The sequence below is a fragment of the Protopterus annectens genome, chromosome 7.part0 (assembly GCF_019279795.1).
Source record: "Protopterus annectens isolate FY-2018-M chromosome 7.part0, PAN1.0, whole genome shotgun sequence".
Classification (NCBI taxonomy): Eukaryota; Metazoa; Chordata; order Ceratodontiformes; family Protopteridae; genus Protopterus; species Protopterus annectens.
In genome coordinates, this window is record NC_056739.1 from 297,003,493 (window position 1) to 297,026,389 (window position 22,897).

Here is a 22,897-nt window from a genome sequence, read left to right on the forward strand (position 1 = left end):
CTCTCAGAATGTTTTGTTAACTATTTGAAATGTCAAGATCTGTTAGAGCAAGTCCTAAAACATGGAGACTGAATAGCTGAAAAATGGACTTACATACACTAAGTATAAAATGGCCATTTCTCAAAATATTGCCTTTTCTGAGGTATGGCTATTTCAGAGTTTGTATACATATCTATATATATAGATAGATAGATGTGTGTGTGTGTGTGTGTGTGTGTGTGTGTGTGTGTGTGTGTGTGTGTGTGTGTGTGTGTGTGTGTGTGTGTGTGTGTGTATACACACACATACACACACTCACACACACACAAAATTTGAAGGGGTGGGGAATTGCCACTCATACTGGGGTTCAGGGGACCTTGCTTCCTGCAAAAATAAAGTTTAAAGGAAAATAAAGAAGTTCAAGATTCACTCCTTTTGTTTTTTCAATCTCTTTTTTTTCAGCATGTCATCAGTCAGCATTTCAATCATCAACATTTCAATAAGGAACTGAATGTTCCACGATGTGACCCCATATACACACAGTGACATAATTTTCATACACATGCACATTTACACCACACACAAATGTGCACACACATACAGACAGTGTCACATTATACACATGCACAAGCTGATGTATGTAAACATGCACACACACATGTACACATGGAAATGTATATACAAAAGCACACAACATCACACAATGTACATCAGTTTGTCATTGTGTAACACATTAAATAGTACCACTACTGATGCAGTAACATTATTACACCTCACGAGGGGATTGTAACATGACAGGCCTCCATAAATGATGTGGGTGACTAAGTGTGAAGCTATATGAGATGTAAATCATCTCCTATGCATGGCAATGGCCAGTGAGCACAATGTAGTTCATGTTCTCTCTGGACTCCAATGACCACTTATGTATAATAGGGTGTCTACAATGGACCTCACTTCCTGACACTCACTCCTGATGTGCTATACACTACAGATACACAACCTTATGAGAACTGCAGGGAGCATACAATATAATGCCACTCCCACGCAATGCAAACTTATAGGTGGGATGCAGAGTGCTGCACCACCGTGCATTTCTCAAAGTAGATAATTCCTGGCCATCTACAGTATTACCCACATTTTACTGTATACCGCACAATGCCACCCTGCTCTGCACCCTCTCAGGCATTCTATACCATCTATGGATGAGTACCATCCATAGTGTCAGGAATACATAATGTAATACTACAGTGATGAATACTTCATGCAACTGCTCTGCCACCCATCTATGTCATCATGGTGTACCCTGAGTACCCGAGGGCAGATGTGATGGCTGTTTAATGACTTAAAGGTGCTCAGGGTTTTTTTCATACTGTACATTCACAGAGTGCACACAATGACTCGAAACTTGGGAGCACATGTTAAATACATTATTTTATGAACCATCTTTATTTATATGCTTTCTGAAAACTGGATAACCCTATTGCAACACCACGTGTTCCATTAACAAGGAAAACACAAAGGCAAACAAATACAGCTATTACAGTTTCAGATAAGATTAATCAAAAGAAGTTATCACTTTAAAAAATAAAAATACAAATATTTGCAAAGTACAACAAAGTGTCATTCAAAAGTGACATGAATATTAGCTACTCAAGCCTATAACTATTATGGGTTAGGGACAGTTTGTCAAAACAGAAGCAGAAATCTACTCAACATCCCTAAATTATACCCATTAAACCAATGCTTTTAGATGGACAAAGTCTGCTACAGCCCTCACCAATTATATTAAGTAGTTCCAGGTCTGGAACATTCCAGAGGCCATTGAGGATTTTAGGAAATACGTGATTATTTTCTTGTCTTTCAGATATGGCCAAAGAAATTCTCTTAAAATTTGGACTGGCCTGGTTTTAACAGAATCCACTTATCAAAACAAGGTTTTAGTTAATTGTGTTTTGAAAAAAAAAAACTGTTCTACTCCCAAGTATTACACATACCTCAGAAATGAAATCTGTCAAAATGCCCATTGTCTTGTTCGGAGAATGAATTTCAGTAATAAATACAAAATGTTATTTCAAAGAGTATAAACACAATTTGGCTTCCTTTGCAAAAGTGACAAATTAATTCATGATCACATTCATGAAATGAATTGAAGAAAAGTATACATTGTAAGTTTTCAATTAAGTATGAGAGAATAGCCAGTGTTATAAGGCTGTATTCACCAAAAGAAAACAAGCCCTAACTGGTATTTTTATGATTCTATTTTATATAAAATTTCATATTCAGATATCCTTAACTCAATCTGCCTGTTCTAAATTAAGTTTTAAACTTTTCTGGCTAACAATATGCACTCTGGTATCTAAAGCAGCTGATAAATGATACAATGTAATTCAGTGTTATATACTCATTTTCAGTTATGTTGTACATAATAGTAACAACTTTTAAACTGCCTTCTATATTACCTTTCTTAGGAATGAAAGATCCACTGAGATTCACAGCCCCTCTTGCCTAAGGCAAGACCATTATCCCAGATTTGCATGAGATAGAAAGGAGTTTCATAGAGAATCCCAGTTCAAAGATGGTTTGACCCTAGTCAACGCAAACCACCGGCACAATTTTAAAGCCATGCTAATTACCTTTAAGTGTAAGGAATACAAGATATGTGCAAGTCCATGGTATCCCAGAGAATGCAAAAAAAAAAAAAATGTAAGGAACCTGCGATGAACCATAAGAAACAGCATACCCTCTCCGGGTATAACACTGCGTAACCAGACATAAACCATTTATGCTGCAGTGTACAGCTTTCAAAAATAATTGATTTTGTACATTGAGATATGCTAAAATTTAAATAGCTCTGGCATATTTATTACAGCTTTATTTTATTAAGTTATGTATTTTGTAAAATGTCTTTTTGGCTGTTTTTTGCAGTATTGACCAGGTATGTCATTAAAGAGAGTTGTCTGGGGGTTTGATGTGAACTACATATGGAGCAGCTACAGTCAGGAAGTTGGTGTACCTTCCCAAAAACCTTGGATACACACCTAATGCAGAGTCCCAATAGCTACGACACATACAATTGTAAAATCAGTAAGCTGTGTGGCTGTAGGCACTTCTACCCTCATCACTGAAGTATCATGCATTCTCAGCTCCACAGCCAAATAATGATTAATGTTCTCAGCCTTGTCCACCAAACATCTGTGATGACCAGAGTAAATGTGTCCAGTCATACAGTAGCTGTTTTTTTCTGCCCCAGCCATCAGTTACGGATGTATCTGTCCTCTTTACATTATGACAATGATCAGGGTCAGTTACCTCTCTGTTGGTTGTCAGCACTCAGTGTTCCAACATCCAGTGCCAAAGAGTGTCAGAGATTACAGGCATCCCATATTTCTTGATCTGTCCTACCTGTAATCAAAGTTTCCCACTTAGAAATCCATCTCATACTCTTATGTCTCAGTAACCAGTTGTGCCTTGTCCTACCTTCATCCCATATACTACATCAACCCTAAAACAATAGGTTCCTAATTTAAATCAACATTTTACTAATGAGACAGATAATGAATCTGTTCATGAACTGCATGTTAGCGGCATAGTTAAGGGTGAACAGCTGTATGTTTCTAGCCTTTTTTAAATGAGGAATCGTATAAACATTTGGTCTTTGCTTGTGTGAAATGCCACTCTGGTCATTCTTTGCTGTGTTACTTTTGAACAAACCCATCCTACCCCCCCCAGGCCCATCCAACATCAGGTCACTGCCACACTTAAGCCATATGCTGTACATCAGGAGTCCAATTTAATGAATTCAAGCCTTTTGTGTTTCATTACTGTTCCAGCATATTTCTGCAATCCTTCAAAGAAATACTCAGGGTTACGCATCTCACATCTTCACATCTGTATCAACCATCTGCTGATAATGGCATTTAAGCATGTTTCTGAAACAATAGTTTCATCTTTGTGATAATTTCTCTTAAATAATATCAGAACGCATTCTATATTTTTCTTTATCAGTCATGCTTAATTACTTGTTTAAAAGACGTAAAGAATTCTCTTACCAATGTGGCAGGAAATGTCATCCAGCCTGTTAAAACTTTCAAAGTACACTTAGATAGACATTACCAATAGATTTTTCTCTTCACTCTGTAGAAATATACTGTCCAGGTGTTTCTACAAGCAATAAAATGCAAGAGGTATTTGTCCATCAGGCACCTTAGATGCATAATCAGTGTGGAGTAGGAGACATAATGGCAGCAGCTAAACACCTTTGTGCTGTGTTTAATGTATCCTTACAACACACACACACACTTACACCAGGTATTCTGTTCCACTTAAAATATGTCCCAGAGAATGATATTGTTCTTATGAGATAGTAAAAGATATATACTGTATATTAGTCTATCATCAAACACTGAACCATCGCAATCAAATCAAAGAAATGATCATTGTAAACCGAATATATAATTATCAAAAACAACAAATATTAAAAGTATTTTTATTTGCAGTAGGGCAAGCCCCTGTGGGCCTGGCACACCCCGTGCTAATTATATGCACCTACTCTAAGATCACATAACAGTGGGATAAAGGAATATTCTCTTACCCCTCTGCACCACAATCCCATACAAAATGCTGGCAACAAAATCTCTACTGAAAACATTTTCTCATATGAGTGCTCATTGCTATTTACAAACAGATAAACTGTTAGCTCATACGAGTACTCCATGTTTAAGACTCCAACCACACATACATAAATATATATATATATATATATATATATATATATATATATATATATATATATATGTTCTGGGCCAAGTCAAAACAGACACTTGCTATGGAAATCTTCATCTGGAATCCACATACCAGACAGTTACTGATTTTCATAATAAATTCTTCAGAACTTGTTTCCAAATCAGATATTAGCTACACAACATTCAAAGAGTATCACAAGGTAGAACAAATCCCTGTGCTGTACCTAGATCTAACGCAATGGAGGAACACTGACCAATGTACTACATGAGCTACAGAAAACATGCCCAGCATCAATGACCACGGAATGGAAAAATCCCTGTGCCATACTTATCTAACTCAATGGAGGAAGACTTACCAATGTACAACATGAGCTGCAGAAAGCAGACCAAACAGCACTGACCACTGACTGCACAGCAAGGAAGAAATGAAGATGGTAAAGGGATTGCATCCAGAAAAAGGAGGTTGTTACCTCTCTGTACGCCTTCCTCATTAGGCCACCAATTGTGTATAGTGCCCTGTTGGTATGTACCTCTCCAAACACCTGCACCAACTGGAAAGACCACAAAAATACCTCACAAAGAGAATCCATGGCTTCCAACACCTGTCCTATGTGGACAGGCTCAAATCACTATCAATCTACTCAGTGTCATACAGATTGCTCAGAGGTGATCTGTGTCTCACCTACAAGGCAATATTGGACCCTGCCCTACTAGCGATGCTCCATATCCATAAGTCTAACTCCTTGTGCATTACCCGCTCAAAAGGCCTAAATCTAATATGCAATATCAACAAAACCTGTTGGAGAGACAGGTTTGTCTCCCAGAGGCTGCTCTGTCTCTGGAATAGACTTCCCATAGATGTCAAACAGCACCTCGCTGACACTCTTCAAGAATAAAACTTGATGAGTGGATGGGAAAACACAAATTTGTCCCAGGGGTTCCACCTGTGTCTCTCACTGACAGGTGCGACAGGTGCTGACTGAGGGTTGTTTTTGGGGATAAATTCTTGGCTAGGCTTGTAAGGGCCCCATTGTATAGATAACTTACCATAACAATAGATGTTTGGGCATGTTCTTGGTTGCAGTTATTGTGATTGTGATCATTGCCACAGGCTGAGTTTAATGCCTGTCACCTGATTTTTGGAGCTAACCAAATTTCCCCCTTCTTGATGCTGGAAGCCACCTTTTCTTGGAGGTCAGCATGTCCTTGTATAAAGGCCATCCTTCTATTCCATTTTCATTTCCTTTTTGCCCCAAGAAGATGCTGTAACTAAACAGGTACTTTAAGAGGAATATCTCTTACTATTCATTAACCATTTCAGAAATAGTCAGGGAAATGAGAAATGTAGATGTCCCAGGCAGCCTGGACAAGATGGACTAGGGTATATAGAAAACAGGAAAGGAGAAAAGAAGGGGGAAAGGATTATCGTATATCAACCTGGCCTGAAACTGCTACATAGCAAAAAAGGAATGGGGGAGGGAGCAGGACTGCAACAGCACAATCAAACATATACTCTTATGGTAAGTAACGACATATCTGTGCTTTGTTCTTCATGTGCGCTACTGCTGCAGTCATTATGTCAGGGATAATTCCCAAAGCTGCCCCTCCCTCGTATATACACACACACACACACACACACACACACACACACACACACACACACACACACACACACACACACACACACACACACACACACACACACACACACACACACACACACACACACACACACACACACACACACACACACACGCACACACACACACACGACCAATGGCACAGCTGTTTCTCAGGTGGTCACTCCTTTGGCTTCTGGCATGTCCTCTCAGACCAACATACCCAAGAATCCTTTGATAGCTACACACTCTTGAAGAAGGGCCAAGGTAAATCTAGTCCTGGCACTATGCAACTAAGTCTAGTCTGTAATCCTTTGAGAATGCCTGAACTAAGGACCTGTTGTCTATTTCTAGTATGTCCTGCAAACCTGCCTGTCTTAGAAAAGCTGTTGTAGTAGTTGCCCTCCGAGCGGAATCAAGGTCAAATGGGTTCATAGGCAGATCAGTGGACCAGGCTGCTCTCAGCTATACCAGTATCCCTTTAGGTGGCCATCTGTCTTCAGTTACCATACAATTGTATTCAAAATTCTGAATATGTATACTATTTGTCCTCTTTGTCTTTACAATCACTGCAAATGTTACTTATTTATTTTAATGTTACAGCAAAAAACACAGATGGTCTTTTGCTAAATTAAACAGACCCGACATTAACAACAGTAAGTTACCTTGAATCTCATATACCTCACAAGCTATTAAACTAAGAGTGACTTGGTTAGTTTTCAATTTCATTTCCTGCATGGTCATACCATGACACTTGTAAATGTGCATACAGCTACCAGAACATTTATATAATTAGAAATTGTGACTGAGGATATACCAATATAGTCCAATGAGATGGGAACCCAAAGCAGGCCCAGAACATGTTGGGCGATTCTCTCTCCCTCAACTTACCTGATATATCTAGGGATCCCACAAGATAAGATGAAAACTGTTGCTGGAGCTGTTAAAGTTAGGTCTACCCTATTCTGCCTGCTACCACTGCAGCCTTCTCAATGATAAACAGTTTGAAAAAGCAATGTTTGTCTTTCGGCTTTTTCCCAGTTAGGGGTCGCCACAGCGGAACTCCATTCCGCTAATGATTGGCAGTAGCTTTTCACGAACGCCACGGTGCCAGCTCGACGTTCAACCTTCAATGAAGGCATGCCCATTTACGCATGTCTTTCGAACGCCCACCTAACTGCGGGGAGGACATGCAGACTCCACACAGAAGGCACTCCCCACACTCCAGCCAAGAATCGAACGGAAGAACCTCTTGCTGTGAGGCAACAACGCTACCACTGCACCACCGCGGATGTTCTAAAATATAATAAGAATGCCATATTATAAGAAGCCATGTTTCACTGCTAAGTATTATTACTCATATAAGGCAGGAAAATGAAGTTGCATTATCCTTCAAAGGCTGCAACGACAAACAAAACTATTTATTTAACAGATATATTTCAGAAAATGGAACCTCTATTGCATACCTAACATGTTTCTCTTTTATCACCACATTAAGTAATTAACCCTTACACAATATAATAAAAGGTTAGAATGCAATATGTACCTCACCTTGCAGCTCACATTGTAGAGGCATCATTCTTGTAAAGACATACTTTAAACAAATGACCACTGGTTGAATGTCTACCTTAATTAAATTTTCTGTAAATAATGACACCACTAGCATTTATAATTACAAACAGCATACAGCTCTATTGTCTCTACTTTATTACTGTATTATGTACAACTCTGTATTCTTTAATCTAGGTATACATTCTTTGTTTGTGTCTTGCACCATGGTGCCAGGGTCATGTCTAAAAAGTGTCTGTCAACCAGTTCACTTACCCAGTTCATCAAACTGAAACAAATAAATAAAATAAATAAAGATAAGGAAAATATTAGCAAATGATTCTCTACATCAGTAATGTTCTGATAGAGTGAATGTGGATGATGAAAAGTGAAAGCTTGCTTTGTTGCACAGATTGGCACTGCTCTTCCAATTATTTAACAAATGCTAGGCTTCCCAATGATAGAACAAGTTTTATCAGAATGCAGTGTATCCCTAGCATGATAAAGTTACTTTCATCATTTACGAATCATGACATGGCATGATAACAGAGTGTTGTTAGAGAGCTTACTGCTTTCTTTATTAAAACAGAAGCAGATAGGGATCTGAGTAGTTTGAATTCAATGGCTATGAGTTTTTATCTGACAGTCATCATAACCACCGGTTACAGTGTCATGAGGAGGGCTACAGATAAAGTGAACAAATCTAAAACCCAACAGCTTTTGCAGCTGTCAATTATCCCATCAAACAAATAAAACACAATGGACCCTGAAACACATGGACACATGCATGCATAGTTCATGAGATCTCTGGCATATTTCATTTCATTCATAAAATTGCTCTTTACAACACACACATATTTACAGGAAAAGCTAATAAAATCAATATGCTAAAAATGAAATTAAAAATGTTAAATAAAATGGTTCTGTGATGCATAAAAAGTTTTTTTTTTATGCAGCAACCAAAAGAGAAAATGACATTGTCAATTCATCTGTTAGAAACAGCGAGAAATACATAATAAGTCTTCAGTACACATCATGTTTTAAGGAAAAGACAAAGGTGAACACTGCAGAAAGCAATCACCATCTGGTAACCCTGATAGAAAGCAGCAGTTCAAATCTTAACGACTTTTTGCAAGTTATATTGCCCACACAGAATTTCATGTTATGACAACTGCTTTTATCTGTACAGTAATATGTAATTAACAAACCAGTAGAAGTAAATGCATGTGACTGAAAGTATCACAGACTGCTTGAATGGCCTGAGAGGAGTTGAGTCTATTTATCTTTTTCAAAGTATCTTACAGATCTGCAGTCCTTAAAGGTGCTGTTCTGTCTGAAAATTATATGACTTTACAATCTAATCTAAAAGTAGAGCTCATTAGCACATGAACTGATTTTAGCCACAGTGTAAGACTGACTGACTCATTTAAAAATCATCAGCACATCTACCCAAACTCCAGACAGGGGTAATACACACACAGCAATTAAATACAATACAGTGTTTTGTTTTGTTTTTCTTGCTAGTTTATAATGGCTTTATGAATAAACTATTCAGTTCATTAGGACATTCTGACCTCATTTTTAACCAAAGTGGTAATAAATCAATACTCATTGTTAAAAGTTTGTTAGGTTAGTTTAACTACCTTGGGATATGTTTGAGAAGTAATTCTCAAACATAAGGGGGTGGGAGGATGACATAATGGTTAAGGTGTTTACCTTAAAGACAAAAGGTGCAGGCATACCTCTCTAGTGTACCTCATTACGAGGAACATACCTCATCTGGGGTCTTAAAAAGTTCATGTTCCTTGAAGTTCCTCAAAGTTCCACATTGAAAGAGTCTGGGACACATTCAGTGTTAGGATTTTTTTTAAATGAAATCCATGGTAAATAGAAATTAATCATATTAATTAATTTAATGATCTTCTTTATAAATAAAACCAGCATATTTTAACCATCCTATGACCTTCCTAGTTGAAGTTGTTTGTAAGCCATTAGTATGTGTTCCACATTTTGCCCATTTGTTCCACATTATGAAGGCGAGTGTTTCTCATTTTGGAGATGGAAGGTTGAGAGCTATGGGTGCAGGGTTTGATTCTCACATGGGGTAACTGGCTAGGCTTCAAATGGCCCAAAAGGGCAGTTAGCCTAGTACTAATCTATGAACCTATAAATTGTAACTAACCCATAACCACAAGAAACAATAACTTTGTGAACAAGTCTGAATGCTCACCATCTGCCCTTTAAAGTTCATGGACTACCTTAATGAACTGGAATGGACTTCTGCCCAGCCATACTTCTATAGAAAATTACAGTCTGATTTCATGACAACTTCTCAAGTCAGATGTAAACTCCTCACAAATAGTCACAAAAAACAGAAAAACAACTTGTGGCAGTGTCTTTCCTGATATGATTATTTCACACAGATTCACATCACCTCTCGCCTGCAATTATCACACACACACATCCACCACTGCTGAGTGGTGAATATGTACTAGTCTGTTGTTTTGTTCTCTGATGTTAGTGTTTGCTGTTAAAAGCAGATTTCTGTTGGCATATGTTTCAACATCTGACAATAATTACACCATCATACTCAAACACAATATTGTAAATTTACACATATCTATGGGCAAATTAGACATGCCCTCATTAATTCAAGTAGAAATTACTGGACATACAACTCACGTGCCCTGCTACTACAATTTGCAGCTAAAATATTTTTTTCTCTATGTACTTTTAAAATGTTATGTTTTGTACTTGGTCTCTGTATCTGTGAAATGACTTTGTATGTGTTTATTTGCCTTTGTATATTTACAAACTCTGGAGCTTTTCTCCCCGGGCCTCCACTGAAAATGGACATTTATCCAGTCGGATTCTCCTGGTCAACAAATGTAAAATAAATAAATAAGTCACATAGTAGCTTCCACTTTACATACTTCAGTACTTCATCAACCATGTGGATACTCCCTGTCCAAACAATTGCTTGAGTACCTTCGCTTTCATATAAAACTGGATCTCCCTCCCCTCAAAAAGTGAAAGGCATATACTGCCAGCATTGAAAAAAACATCATCAGCAACCATGTGTCGCTGCCTTCTGCTTTACAAATCACAAACCTCTTCAGACTACCTCGACAAATTATTTTTACATCTCTCTGATTTCAGGGATAGGAAAAGTGAAAGAAATAAGAATTACATAAACAAACAGTAAAATTCATTGCCTGCAAGGGATGACGTACAGAAAGTAAACCTGCTGAAGTGGAGTAAAATAACTATATGGCAAAGCAGATGTTGGACAGATGAGAGAACAGAGGAGCTATGAGGTCTATTAATTTAGTACCAGATGAAGCGCAACTACCTATGAGAAAAGAAAGCACAGTCTAATGGAGTTCTAGTAGACTAATTCAAAGGCTTATTATTTATGTAAAAGTTACAGAAATCCAGCCAGACTAGAGTCAGATCATTATTTTTTTCTGTCATCACAGACTATAACAAAATGAGGTGAGCCTGACACCTCAGTTAGTAAGGTGCCTGAACTCTATCCTTTCCGGACAGCTTTGTGGCTGGCTGGGACCACAGACCAAGTGGGAGTGCAAGTAATTAATCTGTAGATGAAGAAGGTCATGCTGTAATTAATGAAATTGTTGTTGCTACTTATAAATATAACTTCTAAGTGAATTCTGATAAAGTGTCAGAGAGCCACAGACTTTGCTATGCACTAAGAATGACACAGAAATGCAGGTCACAAGTGGAAAAGTCGGGACATCTGTGCCACTCATTGTGGAGGGTGCAACAGGTTGTCCTTCACAACCTCAAAAATCCCAAACTGATTTTCCTAACAGGGGAGAAAAGAACTGAATAGCTGCCTCTGACCTCCCCCCCCCAAAAAAAAAGAAATACAGAAAAGTTTTATTTGTAAGTAGTTATAGTAGTACCATCAAATTTAAAGCATAAAAAAACAGAATATGGTATCTACATCACTATACTGCACTACCTTCCATATATAGAAAAGCCCAAAGTGTGAGTTCACACCTCATACTGATCAAATACATATCTGGTAAGTCTTTGGTAGTGTATTTATGGACAGTATGAGGTTGACCAAAGTGATGGAAACTAGTGACCTTTTGTAATTCATTTAGTGCCACACAGTCACTGAACGTAGTGACTGAGAATGGCTGTGCATTTGTAAAACTTTTTAATGGTAGTTAGAATGATGTGGCTGGCAACACTGACAGGGCCCCTCCAAATTGCAGCGGGTTCTAGGCAACTGTCTTGTAGCCTTCTATTAGATCCAGCTCCACTTCTCCCTGTAGAAGAGCATGCCTTAATTGGCTCAGGTAGTACCTTCTTATAATGCTCGTAGCAGAAACAATGCAATCAGAAATGTATTTGCATGTAGGTTTTTATTTAGAGAATGACAAATCCGTTTTCTTGCAGTAGAAGAGAGGAACAACTGGGCAATTTTTCCAGTGTCCTTGGTGCTGTATGATTAAAATCTTAATTGTCTGTGCACATTCAAGGAGTGTAGAATTGTTAACTCTCTGTTTTGATCTAGAGGTGTGCCATGTAGCTGGATTGCTTGGTTGGGAGAAATAGCTGTCATTTCCTCTGGCATGAAAGATAGCCTAGTTACTGAAGTCAATCCATCTCTGTAGAAGTGCAAAAAGTTTCCTTGCACATCAGAGCCTGGAGTTTTCATATTCTTCTGGTTGAAGGCATAGCCACTAGGTGGAAAGTCTTCCAGGTCAGACATTTTATATGGACAGTTGCTGCTAGTTCAAAGGAAGGTAAGGTTCATTTATTTAGGACGAGGTTTAATTCCTGTTCTGGAGCCACGCTCTTCCATTGTGGTCAGAGATGAAAGACAGGCAGAAAGAGATAACAAGGACATCTATGCAATCTATGCATATTCTAACCCTGAAGAAAACTATTCAAACACATAATGCAGATACAAGGACATCTCTGCTAGTTTTTGAGTCCTGTGTGTTCCTTTGGCGCCAGAGGGAAACCTTCTTCCATTTGGTGTGGTAGAGATTTCCAGTACTAGGTATCCTAACATTTTTCATGATTTTAAGCATGTCCTCATAGTAAAGCTGCCCAAAGGGTAGCAAGGACAAATCTTCTAAGCAGTTAGCATGAGTGTAGCCAGGTTTAGATGCAGCAAGGACCACCTGAGCTAGATCAAGAAGTTTACATGCTGTTGCAATTCCAGTGGTTCCTTCCTTACCATGTTATAAAGTAGATTGAATCAGCTTAGGCCAAAAGATAGTAATAAGAACAATTTCTAGTCTGACCTCCCTTAACCTCTGCACTACTCTAGGGTGCAAGGTTATAGGTGAGAAGGTATAAAATAATACAGCACCCATTTCAAGGAAAAGGCAGTCACTGCCCAAACCTGTCTGCATGGTGCTTTGAAGCAGAACATGCTTAGCTATCTGATCTTTGAAACAGCAAATAGGTCTTTTTTCTTGTACACACTCCCCTGGTTGTTGAAATCAAGAAAGGCCTGTTGTTTTCCATTTCAACCTGTCTGCTAAGGAGTTCTCTTGTGCAGAAATGTAAGTAACCCAATGGAAAATCTATACCTCCAGCGTCTCTATAGATGGTATGAAAACAATATAGAAGTGTATTCTGGTCCTGCTTGTTTATGTATCACATAACTGTTGTGTTGTCTGTATCTATATTGAAGACTTATGGCTCCCATAAACTTTTGAAGACCATGAGAGCTACAATGAAAGCTATAATTTCCTTCATGTTTATGTGTCTTTTCTCTTTCTCTCTCTCTGTGGGGCTCCAGGAACCTTGCACACAGAGCTATTGAATATGGGCCCCCAGGCTGTACCCGAGGCATCCAAGATTAGGATCTGATTTGGTTCAGGTTGTTTAAAAACATCCCTTCATTTTTGCAAATCTGTTTTATCCACCATTCTAACACTTTTGTCACGCAAAGAAAGGCTAGGTTAAGACACTTCAAGGAGTGGCTGTGCTGTCCTCATGTATTCCCCAGGAAACACTACAGCTGCTTCATAAGAACTGTTGCCAGAACCATTAGAAAGGTGAAGACCATGAACCTTATGACCATTTAGAAATCCCTGTCTGTAACCTTTGTGCTTAGGGACATTTCCTGGAAGATGGTGGTGTGGGAGTCCACTTTCTCCTGATGTAGAAATGTCCTGGATACTGTTGCATCCAAGTGGACCCTTATGAAGAAAAAGTCTTTAGTTGACAGTATGACAATGTTAACTTGAAGAACTAACTGCTTTACAAAAAGTCAATTTTTCATTTTAAAGTATAATATCTTGCTTCCCAAGGGTATGCACTGCGAATGCAATTGGAGATTTTTAATTTAATGTAATTAGATAATTATATAATTGTTGCTTAACTGAATTATTGTATAATTAATTTTGTTAAAAAAAGCTGAGCATTTTTGAATATAGCCATGTACTCTTGACTCTTGGCTATTAAGCCAAGGTGCTAGAGAGATTTTTATATTGTGATTTTATAATAAACTGAACCTGTTTTTTGTGGTGATTACTGGCCTTTCTTTGGTGATTTCTGCGAATTTCCTCTTTGGTGTGGTATCAGAATTCAGACTGTATTTCTCTACAAAAATGCAATGTCATAGAATGTCATCTCTGAGGAGGTACTATGTTACAATACAGTATGGCTGCTTCAGCTCGTATAGGCTGCATAATAACAGAAGTGAGGATGCCAGACTGATAAAGGGGAGGCTAAGAGTACAGTGAAGGGATTTTGTGACACTGGTAGAGTGGCAGTTAGGGTAATAAGAATGCAGAGTTAAAATTATGGGAATGGGGAAGGGAAGCAAAGGAGGACTCGAGAGAGAAAGTCTGCAGTAAAAGGATTATGGCAGGCTATCATGTAAGCTAAGGTGCCAGGACAGAGATATTAGGGTGATAGCAAGAAGACTCTGAGGAGAAAGGAATAGAAAAGTATAGGGAGAAAGGCAAGAGGGAAGATGAGGGTGATAAAGGAGAGGGGCAAGAGGGAAACTGAGGGCAATAAGAGAGAAGGGCAACAGGGAATATGAGGCATGTAAGGGAGAAGGGCAAGAGGGAAGATGAGGGTGATAAAGGAGAAGGGCAAGAGGGAAAATGAGGGCAATAAGAGAGAAGGGCAACAGGGAATATGAGGCATGTAAGGGAGAAGGGCAAGAGGGAAGATGAGGGCAATAAGGGAGAAAGACTAAGCTGACAAGGGAGAGTGCTCTGCTTATGATGTGAAGATGTCTAGGGTAACAGTGACCAGGGGGGCTAGTAATGGTAAGAGCAGGTTCATAAAAGAAAGAAGAAACTGTGATAACAACCAAGGGGGAGTATTGGGTGTTGGAAGAGAGAGACTAGGGCAGAAGGGGACAGGGTGACCCATATCAGCAGAAGTTAGGCTGATAATGAGGGCTAATGAAGTATTCAGCAAACCAACAACTGCTTCTGGTGTGAAATATCACCATAATCTGTCACCTGGTTCTTACAGTCAGTTTCAGGAAGTTAATACAGACATTTTTCAGGTCTCTTGCTAGCTTCTTTCACTGAACTGTCTTAATAACTGTGTCACATCAGCCTCTTTTTTCTGTCTTGTTATGTTTGTCCACCACCAGTAACTTGTCAGAGGCATACTTTATTTTACTGTCTGACTATTGTGGTTGTACTTTTCGACACTGCTTATGAAAAGCCTGAGACTCATCAAGATTGTGGAGGCAAACTAAAAGTGTCTAAAAAGGCAAGGCAATTGTATACTTAATTTTCCTAGAATCTCCCTAACTTGTTTATTTCGCTATTAGAATAACTTTTTTGTAGCCATTGCTGTGACATTTCATATGGCTTCTTAACTACTAACTGGAAGCCCACCTGCATTGTTCACTTCTTTCTAAAGTGTTCTTAACTATTTTTTCATATTCCAGTCTCTGTTCTTGGCTCCTGTATGTTACCTTTTTTATATTTCACAGGCTGTCTTCAAACTCAGATTTTTTTTTCCCTCTCATGTATCACAGTCCTTTCACACGTCTTCTAGTAATCATACCTGTGGGCAAATTCTCTTCTTTAATTAGTCATGGGGAGGAGGCTTTGACTGCTTTTATGAGACAAGACATCAGCACACTCCTTAGCTTTTTTCTACTCATATTTACATACCCTAAATAGCAAGACATTAGGAATGGCTACACTTAATTACATGCTGTAAAAGGAATTCTTGAGTAGAATATGGGTTAAAGCCTTTGTACTGTTATTTAGTGTGCCATTAAATACCATTACATTTTTAATAAACAGGCCAGCATGTTGTTTTTAAAGGTCTGTAGGTGAAGTAGTGTTTACTTTCCAATTTAAGTTAAAACTGGAAGGTGTGGAACAAATGACAATTAGTTAAAGCCATCTCAGCTAAAGCAGCAGTGTTCGACTTACACACACTTCAAAACAGAAGCAGACGTGGATTGTCCAGAATGCTACAATAACCTATCAAATAGTTAAATACCATATAAATAACCTCTTATATTTTTTGGAATGGGGTTCTCCACTTGTAACCAATGCCGTAAATCAAGAAAATCACATTAGCGGACCGGAGTTCTGCTGTGGCGACCCCTAACCGGGAAAAGCCGAAAGACAAAGACTGTATTATTGAAGTAAAAGTGAAAAAGGGAGTGCTCAGAAATGGTGTTCACTGGGGGCGTGGCCAAGGATGAACACAGGATAGCAGCAGATTTCTTCAGCTCCACCAATTTCATTACACTGACAGGAATTAATTACTTAAAAATTAATTTTTGAAGTAATTTTCTTTCTAAATATGTTTGTTTTATATAGTTCTTGAACTATATCTAAAGAAGAAAGGAAATCTTAACAATATTCCTGTCAGAAATCACTTTGGAAATTTTCCTGTCAGTTTATCAGTCTGAAATGAGTTCCAGTAAGACAAATTCTCAAGACTCCAGCATCAAGAAAGAACTTCAGTCTCTGATAATTATAATCCAGCAACTTACTGCTAAGATGGATAAAATGGATACTAAAATAGACACCTTCATAGAAAAAACTACAAAACAAATAGACTTGTTACATATAGACCTGCAACAACAGAAGATCCAGATGACAGGCATAGAAGAAGCTGTGAATGACATGGAAAATAGAATCCAAGAAGAGGAAATCAACATTGAGTTTCTGCTGAAACAAAATACACATTTACAAACAAAGCTGGATGACCTGGAAAATAGATCTAGGCGCAATAACATTAGGATTTTTGGACTGCCAGAAAATATTGAAGGTAACAATATTACTAACAACATGGCTCCCTAAAACTTTAGACTTACCAGAAGCATTCTCTTTTGGTATCGAAAGAGCACATAGATCTATAGCTAATACTAACTCTAACAAAAAATATCCTAGATCAGTTATAGTTAGATTTCTATCATCTTTTGATAAAGAGATGGTTCTTAAATCTGCTTGGGCTAAAGCTCCTGTTAAGATTAATGAGACAACTGTGCGTTTTGACAATGACTATTCTTCCATGGTAATAGCTAAAAGAAAAGTTTTTCTGCCACTAATAAGGGAGCTTAAAAGCACAGTTTAAAACATACCTTCTGTTTCCTGCCAAGCTTAAAATCTTCCTTCCTGATGGTCCTAAAATTTTCGATGACTTAGACTCTGCTTTACTGTTTATCAAAAAATAAGATTTTGGATAAAATAGAGGAAATGGAATGGGCTAGTCCTTCATTAAAGAGACTGGCAACTGAAACTTCGTGGAAGACTTCAGAGAAGAAGAAGAGACTAAAAACAAATGATTTGTTCTATGTTTTTTTTTCTCTCATCATTTTATTTCATTATTAATCTTTTTAAATATAGTTCCTGCATTTCCAAGAAGCCACAAATATATTGAAAAAGATTTAATCAAAGTTATTCTCTGTGTGCAAAGAAATGTTTTGTTTCATAATCAGTCAAAATATCTGAAGATTTAATGGCAAGCTATGATTCAACTTGTTTCTCTTTCTGAAAAGGAGAAGTAAGGTCAGTAATTTGATACATTTTTTTTCTTTATCTTTTTTTTTTTTTTTTTTCTTTTCTTCTTTTCTTTGTTTAAACAATGACATTCTATTTAGCTTATGTAGTGGGTAAAGGGTGGGGGAGGGCAGGGAGAGAAGAGTAATGAAAATATGATTAATAGAATAATAACATATTTATTCCTTGTAAAAAGTTTATATGTTCTTCAAATGATATTCCTAATTATACTTTCTTGATTATACTGCTTATGCTTGTTTGTAAATAATCTGTCATGCTTTAACTAATAATAATTAGAACTAAATAATAGTAAATAATATGCTTTATTTTTAACTCTATTAATATAAACAGTAAGTAATATTCCATTGTATATACTTCTTATAGCTTTCTCTTACATTTTTTTATTTCTGCCTTACACCCTTTTACTTTCTACTCTCTTTCTCTTTTCTTTATTAATATATAGAAATGCTTTTGATCATATAGACACAGTAAATAATAAGATTTGCATAAAAATTGAGTTGGGACAAAAATATTGAGTTTTATTACTTATTAATAATTTTGGGCTTAATTTCACTTACATAGAGGCTGTAATAACCTGTAAAATACATTGTGAAGGTTTTGTCATGTTTAGATGCATTTACACTGCTAAATGAATGTTTGTCACTAGTTTTAATAAGTTTCCGCCAAAATGTTAAGAGAGACAATCTGGGATGTGGGCTGTCTCATGCACAGTGTCCATGAGCTACTTCAAAAGCTTCAACTCTCAGAATTCTCACAGAGAAGCTGAAAGCAGTTAGTCTAACCTTTGACCTAGATATCACACTGACACATCACAGATTCAGGAATAACACTCTACCAGGAAATAGAAATGATGCAAATGCGACTATGTGAAGGAAAATGAACTCTTTAACATCTAAATGTGAGTTATTTTATATAATTACTTAAATATCTATGTTATAATTCATAAAATATGTCAGTTATAATGAGTTTAAATGATACAGTTTCTTGTAGTAAGTAAATGTCTTATTTTAGAAGGCATAGAAAATGAAACATTTATTCAAGTGTTTTTGAAAATCTACTTAACAGCAGCTTAATAATCTGTGTTAAAACTTATGTTCCAAACATATACATTACTATAACTCATTTAATTAATCTGATTGACAAGCATAAATAATTTTATAACTCTATTCTGGAAGAAATTGTCATGTGATATATTTTAAAGCAGTAGTATAGCATGGTTGTAAAATCTGGTTACTAAAATGTGTTTGCTGTGCATTATTTTGTATAAAGCAGACAGATTTATTGTAGGGACAGCAAGTAGGATAGTGCTCAGCAAGGACACAACTCAGTGAGATCAGATATATATATATATATATATATATATATATATATATATATATATATGTGTGTGTGTGTGTGTGTGTGTGTGTGTGTGTGTGTGTGTGTGTGTGTGTGTGTATGTGTGTGTGTGTGTATGTGTATGTGTGTGTGTGTGTGTATGTGTATGCATGTGTATATATATATGTATATGTGTATGTGTGTGTGTGTGTATGTATATATATATATATATGTGTGTGTGTGTGTGTGTGTGTGTGTGTGTGTGTGTGTGTGTGTGTGTGTGTGTGTGTATGTGTATATATATATATATATATATATATATATATATATATATATGTGTGTGTGTGTGTGTGTGTGTGTGTATATATATGTGTGTGTGTGTGTGTGTGTGTGTGTGTGTGTGTGTGTGTATATATGTATATAAGTGTTTCTGAGAATCTGCATAACTATGCAGTATGATTTATAACAATTTCTATGAATACAATATTTTATTCTATTGACAATAATGAGTTTGAGTAAATGCTCATATACAAGCAATTCAAGCTTTTTTTGGAAGCTGTTAATTGCATTTACATGACAGAAAATAGATGCATCTTAATATATGTAATGTCTGAATCATATTAGCCAAAGTTTTTGATTTAAATGAATGTTAGAACTTATTTTTCTCTCCTCTTGATTTCTAACATCAAGATTATTTGAATGCTATTTGAATACAAGTGTTTTATATTACATAGATGTATATAGTAGTATGAACAGTTTTTTTAAAAAAAGAGGTTTATTTTAGTTTATATGATGCTGTTTTACCAAATGTGTAGTCTTGTCTTGCTAGATAATCGAATTGAAAACTGTTAACCTCAGTTAAATATAACTAGTATTAAATTGATAAGGTGGTAGCTGAGGTACTGCTGCTTAGGGTAGGGGGTTAACTTGAGTGGTAAATACTACTCTAAGTTGGAGTTTATAACTCCAGGCTGGATGCAAGGTTTAATCCTTACATTATTTTCACTTGTTCATTGTTATTTGTATATAGTTTTGACATCCACAATATATTTTGTACATTCATTGTCACTACAAACAAAATTGAATCCTATACAAAATCCCATAAGAGATTCAATAAATACAGCTATATTTAAAGGTACACCTAAAGGAAGAGATGTAACATTACTTATCTTGTTATTTGTTATTTTGATCATAAGATTCTTAAGTTTTAAAAATGTCAAATGACATCTTTAAAAGGAATTTCTTTAAACATTAATGGATTGAATAATCCATGTAAAAGGGCACACCTAATAAGATACAGTAATTTACATAAGGCCAACTTAGTCTTCCTGCAAGAAACCCATCTCTTGAAAAAAGATATTGATAAACTAGCCACAAACAAATATACAGTATTGGTTAGTTCAGAGCACACTCAGAAAAAAAGAGGAGTGGCTATTTTATGGAATAAAAGTATGCCCATTCCTAAAACCATTAAGTCTTATCAGGATGACAATGGAATGTTTTGTATGGTTACAATAGAAATTAATGGGAAGACTTACACTTTAATTAATGTATATTGGATACCTGGAATTGGTATTAATACAGTGAAACATCATCTTGATAAGATCATATCATTCTCTATAGGAGATATTATTTTAGCTGGTGACTTTAATTGTATACTACATGAAAGTGATACTACCACTATAGGGAAAAGTAGAATTACATCTAATGCAAAACATTTAAATGATTTTGCTAATTCTTATCATTTGAATGATATTAATAATCAGATAGATTCAAAATCATTACCATACACCTTTTTTTCTAACAGATACAAAACTTATTCAAAAATAGATAGGGTCTTTATTTGTAACCAGATGGTAACAGATTTAATTAATTCCAAAATCATTTCATGTCCTATATCTGATCATAATTCAATTGTTTTTGAATTCATGATAAAAATACTCATAATGTTCAGATCAAAAGGATACCAGCATACTTAACTCAACTAAAAGACTATAAAGAATATATACTTTCAGAAGTAAAACATTTTTAGACATAAATAATACTCCTGAAGTCTCCATTGTTTATGTTTGGGATGCCTTAAAATCATATCTATATGGACAAAGTATCAGATGGTATAATAATAAAAGGAAATCTTGGGATAAGGAATTGTTAGATATTCAAAGTAAATTAGACTCATAAACATAATAATAAAGAAAATATTATGGACAAGAAAGTTATTGAAGAAATAAACAAACTAAATGAGAAATACAAAGAAATTTTAACTCATAAAGTTAAAATAACTTTAGAGAATACAAGTTTTGTCTTATTCAATAAGCCCCAAATACTTACATAGACTTAAAAATAAAACAAAAAGGTTGAATAAACAAAACCATATCAAAGAAATCTTTTCTCTAAGGAAAAAGAATGTTTCTAGTATACCAGAAATACTAGATGAATTTAGAAATCACTTTCACAAAATTAACCATAATAACATTAACATGGAACCTAAAGATAAAATAAAGGAGTTTATAACCACAAACATGAATAAAAAGCTTAATAAACAACAGATTAAACTATTGGACAAGAGTATTTCATATACAGAAGTTATTACACAAATAAATAAGCTTAAATCAAACAAAGCACCGGGTAATGATGGTATTATACCAGAGATATATAAAATCCTTTCTAAAAGTACATATTCATTAATACATAAGGTTTTTATTTTGGCCCAAACTGAGTTAATAACCCCCCCCCCATCCTGGCAATATACATTTATTTCGCCAATTTTAAAACATAATAAAGATCCAACTAGATGTTCTTCATATCAGCCCATCTCATTACTTAATGTTGATTATAAAATGTTTATGAGTATTTTTGCTGATAGATTGAAGACAATCATTCCCGGCATTATAGAAATAGATCAGACAGGCTTCATTGTAAATAGAAATACTTTTGATAATATAAGAAGAACTTTAACATTAATAGATTTTGCAAATAGGAAAAAGAAAGATTTAACACTTATTAGTCTTGATATAAGTTCAGCATTTGATTCAGTAAGTTGGGACTATCTGTTTACCTTAATGAAGTGCACAAACTTCTCAGATGCATTTGTAAATCTAATTGAGCATTTATACAAAGGAACGTTGGCTTATATTAAGGTAGGAACATATGTTTCACAAAAATACCCATTCTTAAAGGTACAAAACAAGGATGTCCACTTTCTCCACTATTATTCACTTTAGTAATGGAGCCTTGGGCTAATTTGATCAGAAACAGTACTGACATAGAGGGTTTTGAAATAGATGAAAATACAACATCCAAAATTCAACTTTTGCAGATAATGTTCTAATTACATCAGCAGGATCTAATTCTTCTATGCAGTCTCTATTTGATAAAATGATGAATTTTAAAAGTATTTCTGGTTTAATATTCAATGTAGAAAAACTAAAATACTACTATATATACGAAAAAATATTCTCATTAGTGATTTTACTAAATATGTACCCAATTCAGGTCAGATAACTTATTTAGGTATAATACTATCTAAAGATATTAAATCTATTATATATAATAATTATAATACCTGTTTTCTTAATATACAAAATCTTTTTAATACCTGGAATAATATGTTTTTACTATGGAGGAGAGACTTACAATTATTAAAATGATAATATTCCCCAAGATTTTATACTTAATA